Here is an 18,515-nt window from a genome sequence, read left to right as displayed (position 1 = left end):
TCCAAATGGAGGACATTGAAAATAGGTCTACACGGATTAACATAAGGGTGAAATTGTTGCTGGAATCAGTCCCGGATAAGGAGTTGAAGCAGGAAGTCCAGAGCATCTTCGCTGAAATCCTGGGGCAGTCTACTCCAGACAGAATTGAACTGGATCGTATCCACAGAGTCGGTAGGCTGACCAAGGTGCCCACCTCGAAGCCAAGGGATGTTCTGGCAGCTTTCACCAGATATGCCCAGAAGGAGGCAGTCCTCCAGGCGGCAAGAAGGGAACCAATAATGTATAAACGGCAGCAGATAGCCCTGTATCAAGACCTGGCCAACAGCACTCTGATAAAGAGGAGACAGATGGCCCCAGTGCTGAAAGCACTAAATGATTGCGAAATACGCTAGAAGTGGTCGTTCTCATTTGGCCTAGTATTCGACTGGGAAGGGCACCAGAAACGCATAACATCAGTACATGAAGGGGCCAATGTGCTACGGATTGACTTGGATGAAGGGCCCTCGAGCAACTCTGGGCAGACCACCAGCAGCAGGCCAAGGCCAAGACCGTGGGAATAGTCTACAGTGGGGGACAAAAGGCAGAAGGGCCCGAGAGGGAATGGCTTGTCGCCGAAGGAGAGTGGGAAGGGGCCCGCTCGGAGCGCGGCGTTGGCAGCTCAGGGAGAGACCCAATAGGAAAAAACGTGCAAGGGTTGGTGGACCCTTAATCCTTTAACTGCCATGGGCATTTCCCCCCAGTGCCAAGGCCTTTTTTGGTGATTTCGGTATGTGGCCATTCAAAGCCTTGCAACTTTTTTGTTACATGAGATATCTCGGCCAAATTTGGCTCCTTTTTTCCCCTACATGTAGGCGGTCGTAACGCCACCCAGGAATCCTAGGTTGCTGTAGGGGGTGAGAGAAAATAAGCAGAAAGGCTGAAATGTTGGGTTTTTTCAAAAAATGCCAATAAAATGATGTACAAAGAAGCCTGTGGTTTTTTCCTTGTAAGAGCTAGGAACAATGGTTTGCTGTGCTGAATTCCCCAATTTCCTGGCTTTCAAGAACAGGTTGAGTGGAAACGTAAAGAAATTATTTTGACGTGGTTATCAACTGTTTTGTGAGAGGTAGGCGATTTTGGCAATTTTTGCCAATTGGACATGCATGGACGGAATAGAAGAAAAGTGTAGGAAAGCCGAATTGGAGGCCAGAAAGGCATATATTTCTGAAAAGCAGACAAAATTCCAAGTTTAGGAAGGGGTGATTTGCGTAGGTCAGGCAACAACTAGGTAGGAGAAAATGCCATAGATTGGGGGAAAAGCGGGAAAGTGACAGAAAAAGAAGGTATGTGTTGGATATGGTTGGCTTGGTACGGCAAGGGCTTCTATGAATGTTGAGAAAAGCAATGCTCCGCTACATTCCCCCGACTCTTGCAGTTAGAAAAGCACACATTTTTTGTAGTGTTTTACAAAACAAGCAATACCACAAGCCAAAAACTGAGCCATGGTACACTGGAGTCTTAGGCTCACGGCCTGAACAGACGCACTGAGCATGTGTAAATCGGGAAAACCAATGTGGTGAGGAACAGCAAGCATACATTTTTTGAAAGAGCACAGGCAGACCTTTTCAAGGGTAGGTGACTTGTGCAGCAACTAAATGTAGGTCACAATTGGGAAATTAAAAAGGGTTGTGTGACAAAGGTCACCAGCAAATGGGTCAAAACGTTATGAAAACCACACAAACACATCAAACGTTATACCTTCCTGCGTTCCAACAGGTGTCCCGATGAAAATGTGTGGGTGCACCTACCTGGCCGCCAAGGGGAAAGCCTAAAACACAAGTAACCCTAAGTCTGTTTTCACACCTGAATTTCACACTCTCAAATCATACAGATATGGGCCTCAGGTGTCCAAGCCACCAAGGAAAACAGGGAAGCCCATGCATTTCCAAAAAGAGGACAGCCGCGGAAATCTGCAGGGGTATAATTTGCGCATATCGGCCCAGAATTCATTACCCAGACCGCTTGCAAAGTCCGAAATGTGGGAAAAAAAAAAAAGGTATTTTCCGCACATTTCACTCGGCTCACCCATCGAAACACACTGCCAACAACACATGGCCTACCTTCCCGCGTCCCCACACGTGTCCCGATGAAAACGGTACCTCACATGTGTGGGTGTACCTACCGGGGGCACAAAAGAAAAAGGGTAACCCACTGGTAACCCCAAGCCTTTCGCCACTGCCCATTTTGTTCATGTGGGCAACCTACAGATTTGGGCTTAGGGTGTCGAAGCCAGCAAGGGAAACAGGGAACCCCATGCATTTCCCAAAAGAGGAAACCCGTGGGAATGCACAGAGGTCTGACTTACGCAAATCTGCCCAGAATTTATTACCCAGAACCCCCGGCAAAGACCCACATGGGAGAAGGGTGCCCAAGGCCAGGGATATTACCGCCGACTTTGCTGGAGCCCTGGCTGCCCTGCGTTACAGCTTCTCCCCACCAAGGAGTCTCGGCAGTGTGCCAATACCTCCCCGAAGGGAAAAACTAATGCAGCCCAGCCGCAACTCCAGGGCAGTTGGAGGTGATCTGCCCAGACGGGCCATTCCCACCCACACCACCACCAACAATCCAGCCCCAGTCTCACCCACCCCACTGACAGTGGGCCCTAACTATAGAATAATAAAAAACAGTACTCACATAACGTTGTAGCTGCTCGGGTAGAAAAAGCTGTAAACAAAACATGTGTTACCTACGGTGACACCAGCAAAATGTAGCCCTCCCTGGCGGCAGATAAGGGGGGCTGTCCTGCACTCCTCCCTGGCCTCAGGCGTCCCTTCCTAGGAACAGATATCTGGTCCCAGGGAGGGCTGCATGACATGGCACCCACTCCATTGCGAGTGGGGCGTGGGGAGGTCAATGCCCCATCCCATTAGAAAATTCCCTGTCCCTTTGGGGTGCCCCACAGCCCCCCTAAAATGCGTTCCACCATTTTCCCTTTGGTAACCCAACTCCCCTTGGCGCAGAGGGGCATATTGGTGTGCCAATCAGGGCCCGGGATGCCCAAACCTTACCGCCCCACCCACTGGGGGGCCTGTCCCTCCCACAATTTCTGGGGGCCCTCTCCCCCCTCACCACAAATGGGTGGTGCGGGCACCTCATGCAGGCCTCCCTGGGTCTCCTACAAACGGCTGCGTGAGGTACAACCCCCCTCCATTTGGAGTGGTGGGGAGAGGGCCCCCAGAAATGGTGGGACAGGCCCCCCAGTGGGTGGGGCAGTAAGGTTTGGGCACCACGGGGTCAGATTGGCACACCAATGTGCCTCTCTACACCAAGGGGAGTTGGGTTACCAAAGAAAAAAAGTGAAACTGGTGGAACGCTTTTTAGGGGGGCTGTGGGGCACCCCAAAGGGTCAGGGAATTTTCTAATGGGATGGAATGTTGACCCCCTCGGCCCCCACCCGCAACAGAGTGGGTGCCATGTCATGCAGCCCTCCCTGGGACCAGATATCTGCTCCTAGGATCGAACGCCTGAGCCCAGAGAGCAGTGCAGGAAAGCCCCCACCCCTTATCTGCCCCTGGGGTGGGCTACATGAGATGGGCTGCCCCTCCAATTGGGGTGGGGGTGGAGAGGTGCACCCCCTTCACACTAGAAAATTTCACAGCGGTGTAGGGGGCCCCCTCAATGGTGGGACAGGCCCCCCAGTGGGTGGGGCAGTAAGGTTTGGGCACCCCGGCACCAGATCGGCACACCAATGTGCCCCTCTGCGCCAAGGCAAGTTTTGTAAAAGAAAAAAATGGAAAATGGTACACTACACTTTAGGGCAGGCTGAGGGGCACCCTAAACCACCAGGTCATTTTCTAATGTAATGGGGTGACCCTCTACCCCCCACACCAAATGCAGCGGGGGGCATCTCATGCAGCCCTCCCTGGGGTCAGATGCCCCTTCCTAGGAGCAGATATCTCCCCCCAGGGAGGGCTACAAGGGGTGCCCCCATTTCCCCTTGGGGTGAGGGGGAGAGGCCCACCCCCCTCATTTTCTGTAAAATAAATCCCTGGTGGCTAGTGGCCCCACCCCACTCCCACCCAAAAGTCCCTTATTTATTTTTTATTTTTGCCCCCTTCCCTGGGGACAGATCAGCCATCTGCCCCCAGGGTTTATTAGCTATGTGCCCCCATGCTTTGGGGGTCGGGGGGGGAGGGACTGCTTACTGTAAGCAGCCCCCCCCCACATCAAACATATCCCTGGTGGTCCAGTGGCCATTGCTGGTCATGGATCGAGCTCTCTGCCCGATCCGTTACCAGCAATGCGTCATACATGGTGTCGTTGGAAAGGGGAGAATCTCCCCTTTCCAACGACACCATTTTTACCAGAATCTGTGGTGGCTAGTGGGCCCCAGGGCCCCAAACCCCCTCCCACCTCCCTTCGAAATATATATAGATTTTTTTTTTATTTTCACCCCTGGGGGCAGATGATCACTGCCCCCAGGGGTCTCCACAGCCGTGGCGCCATGCTTTGGGGGTTTGGCGGAGAGGGGTTCCTCCCCCCGCTCCCAAAACCGATTCCTGGTGGTCTAGTGGGCATTGCTGCCCGCGGATCGAGCCCTGCGCCCGATCCGCGGGCAGCAATGCTGTCACACAAGGTATCGATCTCCGGCTTGAAATACAGCTGGAGATCGAGGCATACTAAGGTGAACACTCACCTTCCGTTTTCCCCACGGCAGCCGAAAATGGCTGCCGCAGTGAAATTACTTTCAATTTCATGTCGGCGTGCGTCACGCGCGCCGACGTGAAACTGAAGGTAATCCAACCCCCGGGCAGTGAAGGGGGACCCCCCCCACCTCACATAGCCCGGGGGTTGGATTACAGTTTTGTGCAATCCCTGCATTGCAGGGATCGCACAAAAACAGAGTGCCTGAAAGGACAAGGTATCTCGTCCTTGGCAACAGGGAGGGAATTCCAAGGACGAGATACATCGTCCTTGGCACTAATGAGGTTAAAGGAGACAGCTAAGCCTTGGGGGTTGGGGGGGAGCAAAACATCTTGGGGTCGGACGAGGCCCGTTGGGGGGAGAGGGAGGGAGTGGAGACAGCAGATAAGTCAAGTGGAGAGGAGGGGTGGGAGGGGCGAGTAGGGGGCGTGGGGGAAGCCTCAGCATAAGGGAAGATTAAAATTGAGAACTTTGGGAGGAAAGACATGGGCCGCCCACACAAAGAAGGAGGGGACGAGGAGGATAGGAGTGTCCGGGGCGACTGCAAGTTTAGGCAGGGTGGGTGAGGGGAGGGGGCGGTCTCACCCTAAGTTGGGGATTCAGGGTGGGAGAGGGTGGGAGATCTGGGGGGGGCATAGCGACCAATAGAGCAACACAGGCCTTATTGAATAGGGGAAAGGAGGCCTTTTTGGCGTGTAATTGCTTGTGCCCAGTCACAGGCTTTAGGGGTGGGTAGCAGTCGGGACACCCGGGAGATCTTGCTGGGGAAGCGGATATTAGAGGGCAAAGGGGAGAGGAGAGGGATCATTAAGGCGAAAGTGGCGTTTACCCTGGCAGCAATGGCCCTTATTGCACAGAAATGGAAGCGCCCAACAGAGCAAGACTGGTTAAGGAATTTGTGGGACATTGTTTCACTGGAATGGGCAACATATGAGGCTGATAATAAACTGGGGAGCTGACTGGGGTGAGACGCTGGATTACTTTAAAGGGGAGTTTAGGGAACAATGGCGCCTCCAAAGACTAATGCTGCTGGACATTCATGGTTAAATAGTTGGAAGGGGCTAACAGGAAAGAAGGATCTACTGGCGCTACGACAGAAGTTGGGGGGGTGTAGTCTAGTTGATGATGTTTTGGTGCGTCTATATGTTGAAATTTTAAAAAAAAGTTACAAAGAAAAAAAACAGATAATGGAGGGCAGGATGGTGCTAGTACAAAGCCTCCTGGAACAGGTAGCCATCTCTATTCAACACATGTGCCCCTAATCACAGCGCTGCCAAGTTTTTTCTGACCTTAGACCCACGTTTTGGCCCCAACCAAAATAATAGTAATATGATATGGGGAGGAGATTTCAATTGGATGTTAAACCCAACCATAGACCGGTCAGACACCAAATATACTAAACCTGCTCCTCCTGCCAGAACTTTACAGACGCTCCTAGATTCTTTTGCCTTAGAAGACGCTCAGAGAGTTCTCCATCCAGACGCTAAACATTTACACTTTTCTGCACCACACACAGTACACAGAAGGCTAGATTATCTTTTTTGTAGGGAAAGAATTGGTTCACCATATCACGCATGCCCAGTATGAAGGCAGAATACTGTCGGATCACGCCCCATTCAGACTGCAATGGCAATATGTGCCCCGTAGGGCCACTATACCTACGAGGCTTAGGAGTGAATTGCTGAATGATACCCCATTTTGTGATAGCATTAAAGACTATCACAGACTATGCGGCACATAATCTGGGCAATGTACCACAAGCTGGTACCTTCTGGGAAGTATTGAAAGTGGTGGTTAGAGGGGCCGCTATAGCAGGGTCGAGAGATGGTCCAAGCAACCATAAATAAGGACTTAACTTTGGCGGAGGAACAACTGAGGGAATTTGAGCAGTCCCAGGAACAATATCCAGACTGTAATGCGAAAACTAGGGAACTGAAGTTGAAATGCATGGAATGCTGGGAGAGACTGGGCAAGCACAGTTTCACCAAATACACAGAGAAGCAGCATAGAGAGGGGGATAAACTGGGCCTACTGCTAGCATGGCTATACAAGAATGAAGGGCGTAGGGGCCCTATGCACTCAGTAAAGTGTATACTTTACACTTTACTGAGTTACAGGGGCCCCTATGCTATACTCCGAATGGGGTTAATCAGGTGTTCTGGGAATTTTACCAGCAACTGTACCAAGAGGGGCCCTCGGTCCCAGGCACCCACTTAGTGGATGTGTTAAACGAGATCGAGCTCCCAGGATTGACCCAGGAGGAAAGAGATAACCTAGAACAGCCACACTCTGGAAGATATTAAATTACAATTAGGGGTTTGCAGACAGGGAAGAGGCCAGGGCAATGTTGGACCATCTAGTGAATTCTATAAAGAATATGCACAAGAATTTGGTCCCCATTTGCTTAACACTTCAACAATTCTTATGAGGCGGGGGTTCTCAAACTTAGCCTGAGGGAATCTATTATCATACCCCTACTAAAACCCCACAAACCCCCTGGCGGAATGTAGTTCCTATAGGCCTCTTTCAATGCTCAACCAGGATAATAAGATACTGACGTCCATACTAGCGACTAGAATGAAAAGTGTGACACACAAGTTAGTGCAGCCAGATCAAACGGGCTATGTTCCAGGCCGAAGTATGGCCTGGAACCTGAGGAGACTACACCATGTGATGGACAGGACAGCATCCTGGGATGCCTTGTGCACCATAGCCAGACTGGACACAGTAAAAGCGTTTGATTCAGTGAGTTGGGGTTGGCTCTATGCAACACTGCGCAGATTTGGATTTTGGACAGCATACATCAAGTGGCTCCAACTGCTGTACACCAGTCCGATGGCTAGGGTTAAAACAGGTAGATGTATCTCAGGGGCATGGGCACTAGGGAAAGGCACAAAGCAAAGCTGCCCTTTATCAGCGCTGCTTTATGTCCTCACTATGGAGCCAATTGCTCAGTATTTTAGGACGGAATACAGGGACGCTGGAATCTAAATAGATGGGGCCAGACACTTGATATCCTTGTATGTGGATGACACTTTATTATATATTCAGAATCCGGAGGATAATCTGGAGATGCTGCTGGAGGCTATAGCTCTTTTTGACAAACTGTCACGGATCACCATAAGAATGGATAAATCAGCATTATTTCCAATTGCAGGACTGTGGAAGATAGAGCGAGGTGCGCTGCCAGTGCTGGCCCTGCAGTGGAAAGAGCACACGTTTAAGTACCTAAGGGTTAAAGTGTTTCATGATCCGGAGGAAGAGCACATACACGTCACATGCACTGGAGGGTATCAAGAACTCCATGAAGTTTTGGACTAAATTGCTGCTATAGACTATAGCATTTTTTCATGAATGTCCCATTTTACATATCTAGGCCCTTCTTTAAGAATATATAGACTGCACGCGGAGGGGGTTATTAGAGTCCCACACTTCGAATTAGATTACATATTGGTTTGGCTCGCTGAAGTCCCCACACCGTAAAACACAGATGTTGCAAACTACAGGTCCGCGTTATTATTTAAAGGCGATATTGTGGAAGTAGGAAACCTTGGGGGACCCGATGGGCACCCATCATGTCCCTAGGAGTAAACGTGTGGGACAGAGCCCTGGCAGTGATGGGGCTAACAGACCCAATATCGGTACTACTCCTTTGATTTCATTAATGTCATCTTCCCTGCAGGCAAGTAAGGGTATACGCAGATATTGGGAAATCTGTGGGGTGGTCACCATAGTGGATTTTTGCAGGACATTGTTTTTGTACCCTTCTTAGAGTTGGCAAGGCAGACCGGCATACACACAGGCCAATACATGCTACACAGCGCTATTAATAAAGATAATACGCAGATGGCCAGCATACAGTGAATTAATGGAGAAACATTCGATAGTGGATACCTGTATGACGTAGTTGAGGGAAGGGCATACCATATCGCAAATATATGACCACCTACTGTCTAATGGGCCGGCTTCCCCTCTGGCAATAAGGGGTAAATAGGAAGTGGATCTGACGGCCACTCTGCTGAAGCACAATGGGGGAGGATACTAGGATACCACAATAAGGTGTCACAAAATGCAAAACTGCAGCTTATACAATGGTTAGTGACGCACAGAGCGTACATGACACCTCAACGGATCTCCAGATTTCCGGGGGCAGCTGAACAGAGTTGCGCAAGGTGTAATGCTACAGAAGCAGGAATGCTACATATGTTTTGGGCATGCCCAGTGGTGGGACTATCAGCAGAAGGTGGCAAATAGATTGACAAAAAGAGGAGTGTAGAACTGGATGTGGTCTGCTGGGATGTTTTCCACGCCCCAAAGACTGGAAAAACATTGCCAAGCTTAAGGACCTAGCATGTATTTTGGCTAAACACAGAATTACCATGGCATGGAAATCGTTTAAAGGCCCTGGAAAAGAGGAAGGGTGGAGGGACCTGCACAGGTGGGAAGTGGCAGAGACTGCGGCATGGAAGGGGGCAGTGCAGTGGGACTGTGAGAAAGCCTCTGGAGGAATCGGTGAGTGGGAAGTCTTATTACAAACCCTGTTTGCTAAAGCACCCACTGAAGAAGTAGAAATGGATAGACCCTACTGAGAGTGCATGTTGCTTCTACCCGACTAATGGGGTAATTCATAGAATTCGGCGGACACATGGCACACGCGGTTGGCGCACAGAATGCACGTACGGCAGTCTGCGCCAGCCGCGTGTGCCAAAACCCTTTTCAGCACACAGCGGATTCATGGATTTCAACATCCATAACCAGCCGTGGTGCAGAGACCCTGCAGCAGCGCCAGTTATGCCCCCAACCCCACCCCGTGCGCCAAAGACATCGCACAAATCTCCTACATGGCCCAAAGGCCAGTGGACCAGCATACAGCACCCCCAACCACAAAAACGTGTGTAAAACTCCCCGCGCACACCTCAGAATATGCGTACCCTGCTCGCTCTAGCGAAAATGCGTGTAAAGGTCCACGTGCACCCCCAGAATACAAGTAGGCCAGCGAAATCACATGTGAAAGTCCCAGCGCACCCCTGGAATACACGTACCCTGCTCGCATCAGGTAAAATGCGTGGAAAAAGTCCCCCCTGTGGTGTGGGCTGCATGTAGGGCATGGGAAGGGTGGATGGGCTGCCTGTGGGGCATGGGGAGGGTGGATGGGCTGCCTGCGCATATTCGGGGGATGCGTGTGGACTTTTACACAGGTTTTCACTAGCACGAGCGAGGTACGTGTATTCCGGGGCATGCATGTGGACTTTTACATGCAATTTCGCTGGCCTACATGTATTCTGGGGGTGCGCGTGGACTTTTACATGCGTTTTCGCTAGCGCGAGCAGGGTACGTGTATTCCGGGGGTGCGCAGGGACTTTTACACGCAATTTCACAGGCCTACATGTATTGCGGTGGTACAAGGGGACTTTGAAAACAGGATTTCACTAGCGCGAGCGGGGTACGTGTATTCCAGGGGTGCGCAGGGACTTTCACACGCGATTTGAAGGTGTGTGGGCCTGCCCGGGTGTGCCCTTTCCCCCCCTCCCCATGCCCTGCAGGCAGCCCATCCACCCTGGCCATGCCCCGCAGGCAGTCCACACCACAGGGGACTACCCTCTACCCCTGACCATGCCCTACAGGCAGCCCACATGGCACCATGCACTTGTGAGCCCCAACACATGTCGTCCCCCCCCCACCATTGACGGGCACCTGCCAGCAGGCCCCGACTCATGATCCCCCACCCCCAGTGACGGCACCGGCCAGCAGGCCCAGACACATGGCCCACCAAACAACATGTCATAACTAAACAGACCCATGGCCCTAATGCCAACCACAATCCCCCCCTTCCCCCAGTACAAGCATGCAACCATCCACTGCGCCCACTGCCAAATTAGCCATGCCATGAGAGTCTCAAAAGAACCAGCATGACCATACATGAGTGTACAACAGAGCCACACATGGCAACACATGACTGAGGCAATGTTCATAGAGACATGCACAAAACAAACCAATGAGTACACCACACCAATAATGAATTAATATGAAATGTATTGAAAAACGTAATGAAATAACTAAATGAAAAATCAAATGTGCAAATTAAGAAATAATGAAAGGAAAAAAATGAAATGAAAAAATTCCAATGTAAAACAAAAATCCACAACAGGAAGTACAAAAGTGGGCCCAAGTACATTTAAAAAAAAAAAAAAAAAAAAAAAAAAAAAAAAAAAACATTGCTCCATGGAATGTCCAAAGAAAGAAAGTATGTACAAGTCTGCAATTATATACAATGGAAGTCCAAAGGGTCCATGATCCACAAACAAAAGGAAACCTACAAAAAAAGTCCTATGAATAAAAAACGATATACAGAAAGTGGAGCAATATCCATGAACTCCAAATAAAAATATTAAACAAAGGAAACCTAACCCTAAAGAACTATGTACAAAGGCAGCGGGCAAGTCCTACGGCTAACTCTTTGAGGTTCCGGGCCAGGTCATCATCGAACTCCTCTTCAATGTCCCAGAGGCGGGCCTCTTCCCTGGCCCCGAAGTCTTGCAGGGATGCACTCATGCCCTCCTCCCACTCCCTGCGAGTTGCCTCGAGGCACTCAGCCTGCCTCAATGCCCTGTGCATGGAGTTCTCCGCCCCGACCATAGTGAGCCGTGCCTCCTCCGCCTGCCGCCGCTCCGCATCTATCTGCTGGCCCAACCACTGCCACATGGAAGACACTCCCAATCCAGGGTCCTCCAGCTGATGCCTGCCCCTGGGATTTTGAAGGCCCTGACATGATGTGTAACGCTTACCTTAACTCAGTGGGGACACACACGGGAGGCACCTAAATGGCTCTTCTTATCTGGTGTTTCTTGTATCTACCACTTCTTTTATGACCAGAGTAACCTATACATATACACAAGAATTCCTTAGTGTGAGTGTGAAATCCCTCTTGGATACAACCACAGTCGTCTTTTTCTGGTTAAAAGCTACTCTCTAGAACTTCACCTTACCAAAGGTATTTTTTGGGTGACCTCTCCATCCTGCATCTGTGCAGGGGCTCTAGTTCTGAAGAACTGCTATGCTGGTAAAGACCACTGGAGTGAGAGCTCAGTTGCAATGGAATAATTTTTTGGCAAAAGATGCTATTGCTAAAAGACTGTGGAAATAGCGCCAGAAACTGAAAAAAATGCCTCAGAACCTAAATGGATTCTTTACTATACTGCGCTGACTAAACATGCCCCAACAACCCCTAAAGCCTAAAGGGAAAGAGAGGAGACTACTTAATGCCTTGTGTGTGGATTGGTTCCAAGGTTAACTGTATAGCTAAGTGGAGAGGCAAGGCTAAATTACTGCCATGTATTCCTAACAATGCATCGAGTGCGCATTTAAAACCTAGAGCATGAAACCCACTTCAAGTATGGAAACTACTGAAGACCTCCCATGGGCTCGTGAAACAAAAGAAAGAAACCAAGCCACCTGGCAACAACTCCGTAATAAAACCTTTCACAAAACAATGAAAATTGCAAAGTAGGAGCAGCTGCTACAACAAGAAATATGGTAATTAAGTTTCCTAATGCCGGGCAACGGCGTTATTAAGCACTTGACACGTTAATATAACTATGTGAGAAAAGCTGCTAACAAGCAGATATCATATAAACTACAATACTTGCGGTGATGAAGACTCGCATCTACAAAGGTCTTGGAGACATGTATTTAACAGCATAACACTCGTAGCAAATGCCGGCTGACAGGAACAAGGGTCTCTGACTGGAAAACTTGCCGGGACAATTAGATTCCAACAAACGGTTTTCGGGGTCTAAATAGAACCTACTGCGAACTAAGACCAGAATAATGCTGTGGTTAGAAAAGGAATACTGAACAGGGGGGCTGCAGAATAATTATCACAGAAGTGACTGGTGTTGGTAAGCATTGTCTGACAGATAGTACGCGAAGCTCAGAACACACGCTGGGAAGGGCTTAAATACAGTGGTAGTGCAAACAACTAGACTGGCTCTGAACCCACCGGAGAACTACAAGGGCAGCCATGTTGAGGAGTCAGGAAGTGGCTATTATCCCTACCCTCTAGACTGTGTTGCTTCCCCATTATCCAATGGTGATAAGCTGATGTCCAACCCTTTTTTGAAGTTATACTAGAACTCTTCTCTGTGATCATGAGAGATGCCTCCGACGCTGAGCCTGCCGCTGCCTCTGATGCAACTGCCTCTGCCACACATCACCGGAAGGTCATGCATCTGGCCAAGTATATCCCCCAGACACAGTGGATATAAGGATGACCAGGCTGTATCAGTGAATCAACACATGGTCACGGACATGTGCCATGCATCCATGGCGCACACACTACTCAGACATGTACATCATGCATGTCCATGACGCCAGCACACATCTCTCATACCCCAAACATGACAAAGTACAGACACAAGCATGCATACATGTGTGCATTCCGCATGCTGCTCCCCATGATGCATTGTTGCACATACACCACCCATGTGGGTCACGCCTGATTGGACTCAGATGCAGCACCATCATGTCCCTGCACACACACATCCAAACATGACCCATGTCACACATGCAGCCAAGTAGCTAACTACCAGCACACTGTAACATGCCCTTTTTTAAACGTGAATGCATGGGCACTTACCGCTCGACTCCAGACAAGCCTGCATCCCGAGGATCTGGTGGTGAAGCACTGGGCAAATGCGCTCCAGGACCCTCATCTGCTGGTTGGTAAACTGGACCCGGCGCCCCACTGCATCCGCTGCTTCCAAGAGGCGCCGGGCCTTCTTGAGGGTCCTGGACTTGTAGTCCTCCCAGCACTTCTGGATGTGTTTGATGTCACGGGGTGCCACCCCTCCGTGTTGATGGCACCCACTATGTCCTTCCAGATCCTCTTCCGTCCTTCCTTGTCGGTGCAAGATGGTGTAAAGAGGGCATCATAATGCCCCAGAACTTGCTCCACCAGGATACCAACTTCCTTTCCACTAAAGCCGGTAGCCCTCTGCCTCTCTGCTGGGGGGTTGCCACTGGTCCCGGAAGGTGTTGTGTCGGACATGGCAACCCCCGAGCCAGGTGTGGGTGGGATACTGGGGCTGGGCTGTGGAGTGATGGAACTTACGTCAGGAGTCTTCTGTTCCAGGAGGGGTGGTCACAGCAACTGGATCCCTGCAGATGGCAGATACCAAATGGCAGGGCACGGTGGCAGCAGGCAGGCAGCAGCAGATTGCTTGTGGGAGGCTGCTCGGGGCTCTGGGGGGGCAGTAATTTGGCCTTCTGGGCAGGAGCATGGGTTCCGTGTGTTGTCGCATGGCCAGCTTGATACGGAGTGATTTGGCATTTGAAAAACAGCAAGTTTTTGTGAATTCCGAGGAAAGGCCCTTAGTGCGTAAGCGTGTAGGTGAAGTAACGTGCGCTCAGGCGTTTCCCTCGGCAAGGGTTGACGGTCCCACGTGGGTTTCCATCGCTCTGTACATGCTCTTCGTGGAAAGCGGTGCGTGCGTTTTCCACATGTTGGGGTTCACACACAATTACTTCACAGCGGCTACAGTGCGTACTTCTTTTGCCGTGGGTGTTGGCTACGCATTCTTCTACACGCAAGGCGGACGATGAGTCGTACATGCTATTTTTCCCTTTTTTTTCAGGCATACTAGCATGCGTGTTGATGACGTCCGCATTTTTTTGTGTTCCTGGCTGCCACAGCGTACTGCGCGTTTTTTTTTTTTTTTACACGCACGTGGGCTACAGGGGTTGCATATCTTTTTCTTGCTTTTTTGGGGATGTCCGAGCGTTGCGTGACACGTCATTTCTCCTAGGGGGCCACAGAATGGGACTTTCATCGTAGCTGTATACATGCGTTTGTTGTTTGCGTGCACTTTTGTAATGCGCAGGGACGCTACCGCCTGCCTTTGTGTGGCAGACGTGTTTAGGGCTGTGCATGTCTTTGGCCGTGCGCAGGTTTCCCCTTTTCGATTCTATTAATACGTGTAGTTCGTGTGGGCGTTACGTGTACTTCCCAGCAGTACTTCCCCAGTTACGCCCTTATTTTCACACATTGTTCCCCATTCTGCGTGTTCCGCCCACTTTTTGGTGTGTGCGCTAACATTGTGCGCTTTCGTTGTGCACGTCCCACGCGGCATTTGGGATGTTGCAGTTACATGTGCGTCCGTGTGCGCCACCCGCGGATTTCGCGCACATCCTGGGAAAACATGAGCAGGGCCTTCCATGAATCGTGCGCTTGCTTTTTCATGCTTGCGCCAGTTAGCGCCACATATTTCGGCGCACATTTGTTCCATGAATCGGCCCCTAAATGCAGACCGGTTATAGTACGAGTGGAATGCAGGCAAGCCAGGGGGGGTGAGTGGACTGGGGGTAGGTATTAGGACATGCTATAAAGAAAAGGCTGTTGATATGGCATATAATGGTGTGTTATGTTTTTGTTTGTGCTCTTTTTGAAAAATCAATAAAACATTGTTAAAAAAAAATATGCAGGTAAAATTCCCATAGAAAAATTGCAAAAGTGATAGGGTACGTGCTGGAAATGGTTGGACCTGTAAGGTAATGGCTTCTGTGCATATGGAGAAAAGCAACGCACCGCTACATTCCTCCCCCCGCCCGACCAAAATCTGAGCCATGGTACACAGGATTTTTAATGCTGACGGCCTAAACAGACGTATTTATCATGCATAAATAAGGAAAACAAAATGTAGTGAGGAATGAGGAGCATACATTTTTTGGAGAGAGCACAGCCAGACCTTTTGAAGGGTAGGCGACTTGTGCAGGTTACAAAAGTGTGCAGTGGCTAAAGCAGCGACTAAACGTAGGTTACATTTGAGAAATGAAAGGGTTGTGCAACAAAGTGCAGTAGCAAATGTATGAAAACGTTATGAAAACCAAGAGAAAACAACAGATGTCCACCTTCCCTCATTCCCACAGGTGTCCCAACGAAAACGGAACCTCACATGTGTGGGTGCACCTACCTGGCAGAAAGGGAAAGGCTAAACCACTGGTATCCCCACGTGTCTCGGGAGAGCAGATTTTGCAGGAATTTGCTCTTGTGAACAACCTACAGATTTGGGCCTGGGGTGTCGCAGCCACCAAGGATAACAGGAACCCCGTGTATTTCTGAAAAGAAGACGTGTGGGAGTCCACAGATGTCTGACTTGCGTGAATCACCCAAGAATGTGTTACCCACAAGCCCCAGCAAAGTGCAAAATTTAGGAAACACCCCCTCCCCCCACACAATTTTCTGACATTTCCCACCTGGAAACCACTGAAACACGAAGCCACCAACACATTACTTACCTTCCAGTGTTCCCACAGGGGTCTCGATGAAAACAGTACCTCACATGTGTGGGTGCACCTACCTGGGTGGAAAAGAAAGTGTGGACCATCCACAAGTCCAACGACAGTCCCAAGTAGCCCCGGCAGGGTCCCTGACCTTTCCCGGAGGGAAATTCTGTAACTCAGCCCAGCCAGAGCTCCACGATGATCAGGGGTGATGTGCCTGGCCTTCGGCACCCGTCCCCCATGTGAGTTGACCGTCGCAAGTCCAGGGGCAGTACCGGGGAGCCCCAGCAGGGTCCCCATTCTTCCCTGGAGGAAAAGGTTGTAAAGTAGTCCAGCCAGAGCTCCAGGCTGGTCTTGAGGACGTTCAAGCCACATGGGAGTCAGCCGGCCAAGGACATGACCCCTACGTCCCTGGAGCTCCGGCTGGGTTGCGTTACAGCTTCTCCCTCTGGGAAAGGACGGGGATCCTGCCAAGGCTCTCTGGAGTCACTGCCGGGCTTGTGGATGGTCAACCCACATTAGGGACAGATGCCCTAGGGCAGGGAAATCACCCCTCACCATCCTGGAGCTCTGGCTGGGTTGCATTACAGAATTTCCCTCCAGGAAGGTATGGGGACAGGGACAGTGCTCCCTGCGACTGCCGCTGCACTTGGGGATGGTCAACCCACACGGGAGACGGATGCCCAAGGCCGGGCACATTACCTACAACCGTCCTGGAGTCCTGGCTGGGCTGCGTTACAGCTTTCCCCTCCGGGGAGGTGTTGGCACACTGCTGGGGCTACCCGGTGGGGAGAGGCTGTAAAACAGGTCAGCCAGAGCTCCAGGAAGGTCAGGCGTGATGTCCCCAGCCTTGGGTGGCTGTCTCCCATGTGGGTCTACCGTCCCCAAGCACAGCGGCAGTGCCGGCGAACCCCATCAGGGTCCCAGTTTGTTCCTGGTGGGAGACACTATAACTCAGGCCAGCCAGAGTTCCAGGATGGGCGGGGGTGATATCCCTGGCCTTAGGTGGCTGTCTCCCATGTGTGTTGTCCGTCCCCAAGCCCAGCAGTGGTCCCAGGGAGCCTGGCAGGGTCCCCATTCCTCCCCGGAGGGACAATCTAACGCAGCCCACCCAGAGGTGCAGCCTGGGCTTGCAGACGGTTAATCCACATGGGAGACAGGTGCCCAAGGCTGGAGACAACACCCCCGACGACCTGGAATTCTGTCTGGCCTGTGTTACAGCTTTACATCCGGCAAAGGACCGGGACCCTGTCGGGGCTCCCTGGAACCGCTGCTAGGCTTGGGGGTGGATTAAACCACAGGGGAGACAGCCGCCCAAGGCGAGGAACATCACCCCTGACCATCCGAGAGAGATGGCTGGGCTGCATTACAGAAGTTCCCTTTGGGAAGGGAAAGGGACCCTGCCAGGGCTCCCAGGGACTACCGCTGTGCTTGGAGACAGTAGACCCACATTGGAGACGGATGCCCAAGGCCGGGGACATCACCCCTGATCATCCTGGAGCTCTAGCTGGGCTGTGTTACAGAGTTTCCCTCGGGGAACTGATGCAGACCCTGCTGGGGCTCCCTGGAACTGCTGCTGTGTTTGTAGACGGTACACCCACATGGGAGACAGCCACCCAAGGCCAGGGACTTCACCCCTCACAAATCCTGGAGCGCTGGCTGGGCTGCGTTACAGCTTTTGCCTTCAGGGAGGTATTGGCACGCTGCCGGGGCTCCCTGGATGAGGAAAATCTGTAACGCAGGCCAGCCAGTGCTCCAGGATGGTTGGCAGTGATGTCCCTGGCCTTGGGCACCAGTGTCCCATGTGGGTCGACCATCCCCAAGCATAGCGGCACTCCCAGGGAGCCCTGGCAGGGGCCCTGACATTTCCCGGAGGGAGAAGCTGTAATACAGGCCAGCCAGAGCTCCTGGATAGTCAGGGGTAATGGCCCTTGGCTTTGGGCGGCTGTCTCCCATATGGGGCAACCATCCCCAAGTGCAGCGGCAGTCCCAGGGAGCCCCGGCAGGGTCCCCATCCCTTCCCCCAGGGAAATTCTGTAACGCAGCCCAGCCAGTGCTCCAGGATTTGTGAGGGGTGAAGTCCCTGGGCTTGGGTGGCTGTCTCCCATGTGGGTCGACCATCCCAAAGTCCAGTGGTAGTTCTGGGGAGCCCAGACAGGGTCACCATTCTTCCAAGGAGGGAAAGGCTGTAACACAGCCCAGCCAGAGCTCCAGGCTGGCGTATGGTCAACCCACAGGGGAGATGGATGCCCAAATCCAGGGACAACACCTCGACCGTCCTGGAGTTCTTGCTGGCCTGTGTTCCAGCTTTTCGCCACCAGGGAGCCCCAGCAGTGTGCCAATACCTCCCCAGTGGTAAAAGCTGTAACGCAGTCCAGCCAGAACTCCACAATGGTTGGGGTGATGTCCCAGGCCTTGGGCACCCGTCTCTCATGTGGGTCGACCATCCCTTAGCCCAGCCTGGAGCTGTGGCCGGGCTGCGTTACAGCCTTTCCCTGCGGGGAAGAATGGGGACCCTGCCGGGGATCCCCGGTACAGCCACCAGATGTGACGGT

The sequence above is a fragment of the Ambystoma mexicanum genome, chromosome 1p (genome assembly GCF_040938575.1).
Source record: "Ambystoma mexicanum isolate Mex_15411 chromosome 1p, UKY_AmexF1_1, whole genome shotgun sequence".
Classification (NCBI taxonomy): domain Eukaryota; kingdom Metazoa; phylum Chordata; class Amphibia; order Caudata; family Ambystomatidae; genus Ambystoma; species Ambystoma mexicanum.
Note: the sequence above shows the minus strand (reverse complement) of the source record.